Below are 10,680 nucleotides of genomic sequence, written 5' to 3' on the forward strand. Positions count from 1 at the left end.
GATTAAATACTATTGGGGACTAAAATGCACTCATTGGAGTATCTGGGGTGACAGGGGAAGCGGTCGGATGCATTATCGAAAAAGCATATATTTGGAAGACACGATTTCTTACGACAAATTTATGAACACGTAAGTATCGATGGTTCAGTCGTAGAATGCTTGCCTGCCACGCGGGCGGGCCGGGTTCGATTCCCGGTCGTTGCAATACTTTTACAATAGCAGTTTAAATCTATGTAAGTACAAAGTTAATATTTTGACGTTAAAATCATTAGGTGTTTTTAAATATTAAGATTGTCATAAATGGTTAATGCCAAAAAATAGAATCTGCAAGTAAACAATCAGAAAAAAAAGGATTTAATCCTTACCATTGCTTATTTACCAATCCTACAGTTTCTTTTAAGATGATAAAAATTGATGGGTTTAGCCATGAATATAGTAACTTAGCTACGTTTTCATCAATCATGTGGAACGGATAGCAGCAATCTTGTCCGGTTTCTTTATTCTCGGTGCTTTAGTGCTTACAGTATTAGATTTTGTTTAAATGTGAGTATTCTTTTTGTTATCTTGTATAGCGTTTTTTGTGTGTTTTTTCTTTAAATGTTTGTTTAAGCTAGTTTTTGTATGTGTGTGTTGACAACAGCTTCCAGATGTAAAACCGAGATATTCAGCCTTTTATTATTAAATTCCTGAGAGTCAAATTTCTTCAATTCTAACTTAATTTTTATCCCCTTTCTGAGATTTATAACCTAACTTGTCACCATCAAACCTTGCATAAGACTGACAAAGCTGACTGGCTAACCTGACTGAATCCAAGCTACGAGAGATCGCAGAATTTAATGGATGTACAAGGTGTTCCTTAGCAGCTTCATCGGAGTCTAAAAATTACATTTGGGCATATGAATGTTGTTCAAAATCACCTTCAGGGGTCTGTGATGGATGTGCTGCTAAATTGATTTTGTGATAAATTTGTCCAGCTACTTTAAAGCTGAAAACATTACGACTATTGATGGTTCTGTCGTCGCTTATGTTGAATGAAGCTAAAGCAAAGCAAGAGTTCAAGTTTTGTATTTGTTTTTGGAATTCTTTTGGGCAAGTGATGCCCTATAACAGGCCAGGTGAATTTATTTGGTAATTGTGGAAGTGGCAATCCAATTCGACCAACCTCCAAATAAATCACTTTTGTTGCCTACTTTTCAAGTGGGAAGATGGAGGGCTCAACAGTGAAAACATAACGTTCAAGAGTCCAATGACTTGTAATTAATGCTTGCGTAGTTGACCGTATCTTTGTAGGGTTTTAATAGGTTTTGCGCCACAGTTTATTGGCGTCAAAGATTGTGATGGTGTCGTTTTTGTTACGTAATATTTCTTTATTATTCAATTTCATTTTTTAATCATTCTTATTCTCACAGCCACTTGTCTTCTAACAGCAAAATTTTTTGTGCTCTATTAACGTTTTTGACACTTTCTGATACTCGCTTTGACGTTTCTGCAAACCCTACAATTCTTTGTTCTTCACTTTCATTTATGACACGTTCTGATTCCCGCAGATGCTGGTACTTCTTGATGTCGCTTATCTTCTAACTGCATATTTCTTTGTTCTCGCTGTTGTATATCTTCTAATCACATATTTCTGTGTTCTTTATTTTCATTTTTAATTCGTTCTGATCATTATAGTAGCATGTCATGTAACCGTATATTTTTTTTGTTCTTCACTTTCGTTTTTTTGTCACTGTAATTATTGCTGCCACTTATCTCTAACCTCATATTTCTTTATTCTTTGTTTTAGTTTATCATTGCTTGAAAAGTCTTTTCAATGCCCTTTGCCTTATCTGCTTGGATTGATCTTGTCGCTTTTGATGGTCTAGGTTGTTCATTTTACCCGTAAATTTACATTTTTCAGGTTATTTTCTTGATGTTTTCTTATTTGACGATCTAGTTTGTTCATTTTGAGCTTTCGTTTTTGTCCTGTTTTGTCCTTTTTTTTTAGAATAGAATAGAATAAGGCTTTATTTTTAAAACTTTTCAAAAGCGATAGATCGCCGAATTTAAGTTCGTGTCATACAGAAGAAAAAAGTGAAGTAAACAGCAACCATCACAAGCACTTCAGTGATTAGAAAATATTATTATTTTTTAAATGAATGAAATTATTAAATCAAGGGATTTGGAGGCGTAATGTCTAAATTAAAATTAGAAATTTGCGTGAAATTAAATTTATGACCGTCAAGGTGTCCACATTTTAATTTAGATTCTTAAAAAAGTCCAAGGGGCCACTAACTCTCCGCCAACTGGTAAAGATTTCAGAGTGTCACATACTGTATCATGCGTGGCACACTTCCGCCACGCTGTAGCTTGTCGTATCATGCATGAACCGCTTATATATATATATATATATATATTTATATATATATATATATATATATATATATATATATATATATATATATATATATATATATATATATATATATATATATATATATATATATATATATATATATATATATGTGGAATTGTTTGCTCCTTACCCCACTGTTCAGCACTCAATATCCATGGTCTACCCAAAATTCATAAGAAGAGAGCCCCCTCCGTCCCTTTGTATCAATTTTCTCCTCACCTGTTGCTTAATTAGGAAAGGGGTTTTCGGTGGCATTGCATCCTCTTTTAGGAACACAAAAATATAGTTTCAAAGAAACTATTCTAGCTCCAGCCAAACAGGAGCAACAGAAACAATATATTCCCGCTTCGTCGTATTTTCGTTGGAAATTACTCAGTCTTAATTTCGTTCTTATTTATAATTTCTCGTTCCCGTCCATTTTTTTAGCCAAGCTTTTTCCTCCCTAATTGAAGGGCTAAGGACACGCTACCGAGATTTACTCATCGTAGGACCGTAATTATACCCCCTACAAAGGATAGATTAACACACCAACCAAAACCTACGTTATAACAGCTGGTGGGCAACATAAAACTGCTTTACTACAGCTGGTGGCATGTGGGAAAACTGGGTCGAGAAGACTAAATAAAATTGTATATTAAATAAAAGTGACCTTACCAGAAGGCAAAATAACTTCCCCTTTAAGCGGCACTCGAATTAGAAAAACTTCGAGTATCTTTGCTCGAATTTTGTCTGTTACAAATAGAGAAAATGGAAAAATGGCTCAATCATTCATTTAAAAATGAAAAATACAGTATCCTAGTATTTAGCATGCAGAAGTAAGTGTATTATTAGTAGTTTTATTAGTGTTAGTAATAAATGCAATGCAGTATTACCCTGATATCACTAAATAATAAAGGATTTGTACCACAAATAATAAATAGAAGATAATACGTAAAGAACAATCTTACTGGAGAGTAGAAACGCTGGTAAAAACATGATAATTTTAGGCATAATAGTAGCAAACAGGATTCTAATTCGGCCTTACTACAGGTGCAGGCTATAGACTTATCGTTCAAGGATATAACTGCTACAATTTAGCAAAGGGAACACATAAACTGTTGTCAGGACAATTTTAGGCCAGAAACTGCGATTTGCGAGTGTTTTAGGAATAGAGACGCTTCGAAAATATGGCATTTCATGGCGTAATAAGCAATAGAATTACCTTTGTTAAAGCTAACCTGAATGCTAGGTTAGTTCTGTAGCATCACAAGCAAAGGGAAGACAAAAGTGTAAAAAAAAAAAAATGTAATTGCAGCACTTGAGGTGAGGGATGGAAAAAAAGAAGAAAAGTGACCTGATAAGGCAGAAAAAAGAGATGTGGAAGCTTAGCAAAAGTCACTGAAGGAAGCAAAAAAAATAATTGTTACCCAGAGATGGTTAGCCTGCATAAGGCATAGAGGCACGGGGATAGGTCTTAAAAGGGCCTCCTTTCCTTACATAGAGGACCTTCATCTGAATAATGGTGTTAGAAAAAGTTCAAATTCAAAACTAGCCACACGAAATTCGTCAGAAGAAATTTCAAATTTGAATTTCAAACCATGGCTGCTTTGAGCCATGTAGATGTAGCCTAAAGCAAGCCAGTGTATGGAAACTGTTATGCTTGTTTACATAGAATATAAGCCCTCATTAGGACAAACAGATAAGGCAATGCATCCTTTTGGGAGAGCTGATATTGATAATTCTCGTCCGCTCTGACTGCTACTCAATGACGAACTACCCTCACGTTTAGTCTAATTATAAATCATTACAAATTAGGCATAGTCGAATAGAAAAACTATTAAAAAAAAGAAAAAATGAGAATGGGGATTTTAAAACAATTAAGAAACACTTTTAACTGATTTAGGGAGAGCAAACGGCTCCAAAACATTTAATAATTGATTAAATTAATTTAATAAAACGGGTAAAAAATTCTACATGAATATATTAAAAAAAACTTACACTTTTCTTAATCTACATGTTAATAACGTCAAAGTTTTATTCTTAATATATATTTCCTTAGTAAAGAAATCAGATAGAGTGAATTCTGAAAAAAGCTTGGCGATGGGCGTCGTCATTTCTTATTAGGTATTACTAATTAAGTACAAAGCGCTTTGGGGGGGGGGGGCATCAGATACTTTCTGGGTTTTCCCCAAATTTCTTCAAGTGCCCATTTGGAGGTGGGTTGATTCTAGTTAAACTTACAGTCACTACGTTGACCCCCGTCCCAAATCAAACAATCATTAACATCGGGACTCGAATCCCAGCCCATAAAGACACAGGATTAGCACGCAAATCACATAGCAGACACGGTTCAAATTTCACTTAGTCCTAGGGGAAAAAAGCTGGAGTGAAAATTGCAAACAAACCTTCTCAATCGCCGTCAGAACTCCGAAATAATTTTTTTCTGTTTCATAGAGCTCTATGAAACACTGTTGCCTGGGATCCATCGTATTCACATGTTTATTCAGCAGATTCAAATTGCGACTCTTCCTACGATTCACTGCAACAGCTGCTTTACTCGCATTGCCAGATTTACATGGTGTACTGGCATCTTTCACGTCAATTGCAAAACGTAGCTATGTAAATTGAAACAAAATGTAAAACTTTTAAATGCAATTTTGCCTTAGAATTAATTTTTTGAATATTTGGAATAGTAAAGAACACAGGCAGCAGAGTCACCCAAAAATGCTACCATACCCCAGAGAAACAACTTTCAAAAATAATATTTTGTTTAATTTCCTTTCGAATTTTTTTACGTTATCATGCATATGATTTTTTTTTTTTTTTTTTTTTTTTTATCGCATTTAATTTAATATTCCAGTTACTATGGGCCACAATTAATTATTTATTTTAAATAATAAAAATTATTATTAAAAAAAAAAAGCTTCCCTCGCAAATAAAGGGATTTTCCTTGTTTTTCAAGCCAAGTAGTTTTCCTTGTTGTCCAAGCCAAGAGTGTAAGTTTCCTGTATAGGATTTTCGGCCAAGTCAATTCTAATGGTGAACTTTGTGTTTTAATCTGACAACCTTTTTAGGGGGTTTTATGCTATTTCGTTTGGTTGCTATTGGTCGTGTCCTTTTTTTACTTGGTCGCAGCTACTATAAAACTCGGTATTTTCTCTCTCCTCCAAGAAAATGAGGTTGCCTGATCAAATTCAACTCTTGTCAGAGCCTAGCTGTATCTATGGCATGTCCAATAAAATATCACAATTAATTAATTAAAAAGATAAATTTAAAAAATTATAGATAACTAATTTAGAAATAACCAAACTAAGCATTAGATGACTAATAAAACTAATTTTTATTCACTTCCACCTGGATAAAAACAACTGCCAAGGTGAGATTCAACTTCTATTATAACCTAACTATGTCCAAAATTTATTATCTTCGCCCTGAAAATCCCAATTACTAGAATTTTGGTATTACTTTTCTATACGGCTTGGCCTTGACAAGATTCAATATTCGTTCGGCAGTCAGATTCTACGTCAAGATCCCCGGTAGCAGCCTTTACAAAGGCAGCAAGCGGGACGCTGGAACATCATAGAGAGCTGTTTACTGACTCATTCTAATGGAAATTTCTACATCTAGTGCCTTTTGTAATTAAAAAAAGTTTCTTAAATAAAATCAATTTCTACGAAAAACAGCATTTTTATTCAACACTGGAGTAGCAAATGTTATTAACATTATCTTGCATACGAATTAAAATTTTTAACATTGTAAAAAGCATGTAAATATTGTTGTATAGAATGCAGTATTTTTTTTTAGTTTTAATAAAAAATGTGATTTGTCAATTGAAACTATAATAATTCACGAAAATTTAAATTAATTTAATTTTAAAAAGAAATAATTACGGCAGAAACCCATATGGTAGTACAAGTAACCTGCAAAAAACAAAAGCACGAAGAACAACAAGGAATTCCTTTTGCAAGACAGTGGAGATAATTTGAATGAATATTTCGGCCCTTTGTCCAAGGGCCGTGCTCAGAAAGACAAAAATATATAAAAGAAAAAAGACTCACAACAACAAGCGACCAATAGAACCAAAAATTAAAAAAAAAATTTCAAAGCAGTCCTAGCATCCTTACTTCAGCGAATTTTAACCAGGACTCCTGGTTGAACTTCAAAGAGTCCTGGTTCAACTTCGCTGAAGTAAGGATGTTAGGACTGCTTTGAATTTTTTTTAATTTTTGGTTGTATTGGTTGCATGTTACTCTGAGTCTTTTTTCTTTTATATATTTTTGTCTTGCTGATGATGGCCCTTAGACATAGGACCGAAATATTCATTCAAATTATCTCCACTGTCTTTGGAGTTACGTAACCTTGTTTCCAAAGAACCGGGAATCTGCCGGTTTTTGTGATCTTGTTGAAAATATCTACCAGTGGGTCTGAAATTTTATCGGAGAAAGCTTTTATTAATTCGATCGGAATATCTAGGGGGCAGATACTGGATCTTTTTCATTTTTGGATTTTATTTGTAACCTCAGATTTTGTGATTATTGGTAAATTATCTTCAGAGGTTTAGGAGGAAATTCTTTCCGGATTCAGGAATAGGTAACGTTGGGAAATCAACCTAAGGTGATGGTTTAGGTCGCTTGCGGATTTTACAGGAGGCTCATTTAAGTTAAAGTTTAATTGTATAAGTTATTTGCTACATAAAGTTTCATATCCTCATACCATTTTTTTGGATTAGTGCTGCATAAGTGATTTATTTTGTTTTTGTAAAAATTTAATGCAGCCTTAAAAAGTCTCTTCTTTAAATTTTTACTTAATTTCTTGTCCTCTAAAATTTTTACTTCTTTAATGGATTTAGTTTTTTTACAGAATTATTTTTTTAAGGTTATGATTGAAGAACGGTTTGTTGGTGGAACACTTTTTGGTCTTTTTTACCGGGAATAGTATAATGTAGTGTTTAGTTAGGAGTCCATGGAGCCGTAAGACTTGGTCATTAACATCTTCTGCATTTATAATTTCGCTCCAAGTTTTGATTGTTATCCAATTTCCGAATTCCAATAAGCCTTTATCTGTTACTGGTCTGGAGCAAATTTCGATAACCTTATAATTGTGTTTGGCCTCAAAATCTAGGATAATTTTAATTGAATAATGGTAGCTACCACCGAGTGCAGGTAGGAGAGTAGGGTTTTTTATAGTATTGTTTTATATTAGTGTAAATAACATCTAGGTGGGTTCATCCCTTTGTCGTAGCTTACCATTTGTTTGAGATTAAAATTACGGCAAGTTGAGTCTAAAGATAAATCATTTTTGTCCCCTAATAAAAAGATTCCGGCGTAAGGATATTTTAAATGATTTTGATCAATGCTGCCATTTAGTTTTTCGGTGAAATTCTGTTTTGATTGTAGGTTTTGATTGGGAGCGAAATAGAAAAGTCCAACCATAATAATATTTAATGGCCGGGGCAAAACCTTGGGTATAATACATATCCAAAGAATTTCTTCAAACCCGTTAAAATCTTGTGTAAGAATTGGTATTGGGTATAAATATTCTGTGACGAACAGCAGAATACCGCCCCATTTTTTTTCCCAGAGGATGGTCATGGGGCCTTAATTTGATAAATTTATGGTAGCCATTTAAATATATTAAAGATGAATTTTGGTTATGCACCTCCGTGATGGAAATAACGTCGAGATACAATAGTCCCGCAGTTTTGCTTACTTCCTTAAGCTTGTCAAAATTCAAGCTTTCGGCGTTACTTAGATAAAGTTTTGGGAAATTGTAACGTGAAGCGTTACAATATTTTTCATATGACTTAGATTTATTATCTTGAAGGTTGGGTGTTGTGGGTGGTGGAGTCTGGATTTTTATTTTCTGTAAGGGGGGGACAGTTTTGGGGGGTGGGAAAAGTGGGAGAGGATGACAATTTGTATTTGCTTTCAAATAATTCACACCTGGGTAATTCTTGTGTGATGAGGGTTGGGAGGTATATAGGGGAGTGGTGTGTTCCTGGGTATAAAGTGGGGGGTGACTAGGGGGACATAGAGAGGGAAGGGACGTTTTTGAAAGGGTGAGTTGGATGGGTAGACATAGGTGATCCTTGGGAGGAGGTTTGGCGTAAAGAGTGGGTATTCTGTTTTAGCGCTGAGACAGAAACGGGTGACTGGCGTCGTCAACCTTCGAAAAGATGACTTATGGTTCGGCGCGGAGGATTTTGTATTGGTAGAGAGCAAAGTGGTGTTTTTTTCGGTTCTTTTGGGGAAAAGTTGGGGCTAAAAAATGGCGACTCTGATGCGAGGAAGATTTACAGAAGTGTAAGAATGAACATTTAAGACTAAAACACACTCCACTGTTATCTTTTTGGCAGGGTCTAAGGTGGGGAAGATTACAGTTCGGGATTTAACAGGAACCTGAATTTAAAAAATGTATACACGAATGGACAAACCTACAAGAAAAGCCTCTATTACACTTATTATTCAGATGAAATTTACAAGCGGCATTCCTTACTTCGGAATTGTCGCTAACCTTGTCAAAATTACTGGAATATTTGTAAACACAGCTGTTAACACTAGTAATCTTCTCCATGGCTTTAATGTTCGCCTTTAATTCACTTTTATTATAAATTGGGTCAATGGCTGTATTTCCAGTTGCGTGACGGGAAAAATATAACCCTTTAAATACACAGGTTTGTCTTTTGGTCTCCAGGGACCCACTCTTATCAAAACTTGTCTCATTGAAATTTTGCTCGTTGCACCTCCTTGATTCCTTAATAATGAATTCATGAATATCTTTTAGATTTTTGTTTTTATCACTAATTTTTTTTGTCAGATTTATTTCTTGCAAAATTTGTCTCTAGATTAACTCATATTGAAGTCTCCTGGGATTTCTCAGTTTCACGATTTTGTACACTATCTGAAGCACCAAATTTAGACATTTCAATAATAATAAAAAAAACAGCAAAGAGAAAAAAAAGAAAAACAACAAACAAGACTGTGGCCGGTGGAGAAAAAAGAAAAGACAAATGCAAAACAACGTGTATATTTCACCTTTATCACAAACAAGGTGTCTTCAGCACAATAGACAGAAAAAGAACAAGATAAAAAGAAAAAAAAAACAAGTTAAAACTAAAAAACCAATAAAACCACCACCACCAAAAAAAAATGATACAATTAGTGCAAACTGATCCACGTAGGGAAAATATGATTGGGTCAATATTTAAACTACCTGTGTCCCTATTTATCGAAAGGTTGGCAAATATATGTTTTTTAATTTCAATGGCTTCTCTCGCCCACTGTGTATACCTCTTATCATTTGAAATAGCTAAGGCCTCATCAAATTTTACAAAGTGATCTGGTTGAAACCAAATGTGTTCTGCTAAAGCTCAAACAAAAGTTTCTGGAGGCTTGCTTAATTGTAGGGTCTTTTCTATTGAATTTTGGTGTTCAACAAATCTTTCAACAAATTGTTGGTGAGTCCTACCAATATAGAACTTCCCACAAGAACGCGGAATCTTATACACCCCACTTACCAAATTTCCCCGGGTTAAATCCTTACCAGAACTAAAGAAACTACCCATTGGCCTCACCGATTGGAAACATGTATCAATACCAAATTTACGCAAAATCCGTGAAAGTTTCTCACCCAAACCAGGTAAATATGGCAATGAAATGAAACTTTTTGATACATTTAAATCTAAAGACTGAGAAACCCCAATAGCCCTACTATCATGTTTAACGCGTCTATTTTCAATTATTTTGTCAATAAACTTAATTGAGTAATTATTACAAAACAAAAAATCCCTAAAGTATAACAATTTTGAATCCAGAAATTCCTGGGAACAAATTTTAAAGGCTCTATCCACTAGTGAAATTACAACCCCCCGTTTCACCGATATAGGGTGGCAAGAATGAAAATTCAAATACCTATCATTGTGGGTAGGTTTTCTGTAAATCAAGAAAAGTAAATGGAGATCCCTTTTAATTAATAAAATATCCAGGAAAGGTAATTTATTATTTTCCTCTAACTCAACTATAAACTTAATATTGTTATCAAAACTATTTCTTTTCTTTAAGACTATTGCTCTATTTCTTTCTTTAAGAAAGAAATAACTCTTTTTCTTTCTTTAAGACTATTAGACTTTACAATATTTTCTGGACACTGGGAGGTTGGGACGGGGAAGGCAGCAGGGTGGGTTGGATTTACAGTCTGTCTCTGTTGTGGCACTTGATTTACTGAATTCGGCTTCAGTGTTTGTAAGGTCTGACTGGCAAGAAGCATCTTTAGAATGAACTGGAGGGGGGTAGTCTGAGTAGAGAGGG

The 10,680-nt window shown here is 34.4% G+C and overlaps 1 protein-coding gene across 1 annotated transcript in view; it reads right to left on the minus strand.

The window, feature by feature from the left end:
• The window catches only part of LOC148953732 (uncharacterized), a 387,433-nt gene that overhangs the window by 104,950 nt on the left and 271,803 nt on the right, over positions 1-10,680 (minus strand). The gene's annotated exons all lie outside the window — the stretch shown is intronic.

Source organism: Artemia sp. Qi Xiang Cuo, chromosome 3, assembly GCF_049724085.1.
Source record: "Artemia sp. Qi Xiang Cuo chromosome 3, ASM4972408v1, whole genome shotgun sequence".
NCBI classification, from domain to species: Eukaryota; Metazoa; Arthropoda; class Branchiopoda; order Anostraca; family Artemiidae; genus Artemia; species Artemia sp. Qi Xiang Cuo.